We start from the raw sequence: 1,281 nt of genomic DNA on the forward strand, positions 1-1,281 counted from the left end.
ATCACACTCACCTGTTCCTCTTTGTTGTTAATGACGACCAGATCTGCTCCTCTCTCCTTACAGTCATCTCTGCTGTCAAACCACTTCTTCTTCTCTTTAGATTTAAAGTACCAACTGCATCCAGATCTTGTCCCTCCATTAGTACATTTTATGATTTTAAGAACTTTTAAAGACAGATTTCACATCATTCAGTGTCAAAGTGATAAGACTTGGAGTTGAAACAGTTATAATACGTAACTACACAATCAAGGTCTATGATGTAAATGTGTATAATACAGGAGATAACTGTTTTTTTTTACTTTTCTCACCTTCAGTTCTGTCCTTCAGCAGCTTTACTTCATCAAATAAGTGAGTGATGTTTTTGCTCAGTCGGTCGTATTCGGTATGCAGAGAAGTGACTGAAATGAAAATGAAAACCATAATTGAATGACTGACTTTCCTAAACTGAATATGTCTTTAGTCCAAGTGTCTCTCTTCATGTTTCCACTGACATATAGTGTGTTCCAAATTGCGCACTTCCCTTAGTACACTTCCCTTAGTGCACTTCCCTTAGTACACTTCCCTTAGTACACTTCCCTTAGTACACTTCCCTTAGTACACTTCCCTTAGTACACTTCCCTTAGTACACTTCCCTTAGTGCACTCACAGACAGGACACTTTGTTTACTACGCACTATCTTGCATAGTGTGTAAATTCTGACAGAGGAGTTTCGTCTCAAATCACGCACGGCCACGTGCACTTACTAGAAATGACGATCACATTTCATCTCTTCTTCTTCTGTAAACCTGTGAATTTCACCAGGGAGAGCATTCCAGTCGGCCGTTGTTTTTCGCGATAAATAATTCCTGCTTTGTTTTTGATATTTTAACAAAAATAAATGTGATATTTTATTTGCTCCGTGTCACGCCAGGATGACGGTTCAACGCTTTCATGAGGAAATCCTTGTGTCCCAGAGATAAGACTGTTGTTGTGAAGCATTACCCTTACAACTTACCTAACACACTAAACAATAATAATATGTTATGTTTTTATATTACATATAATAACATAACATACCATACAACTTACCTAATAGAGAAAACATCATTACAGTTGTTTTTTTGTTCTAAATGGTCTTCATACATGACGATACAACGGTGAAAGCAGAGTGAACACACCTGACATTTAAATAGACCCGTTCCTTTATATTCATTATATGTTTGCTACAGTCATGCAACGTGTATAACTAAAGATAACAAGTTAAATACTTTTAATATAATTTTATATAAAAATGTGCTTGTA

The sequence above is a fragment of the Etheostoma cragini genome, chromosome 14 (genome assembly GCF_013103735.1).
Source record: "Etheostoma cragini isolate CJK2018 chromosome 14, CSU_Ecrag_1.0, whole genome shotgun sequence".
Taxonomy (NCBI): Eukaryota; Metazoa; Chordata; class Actinopteri; order Perciformes; family Percidae; genus Etheostoma; species Etheostoma cragini.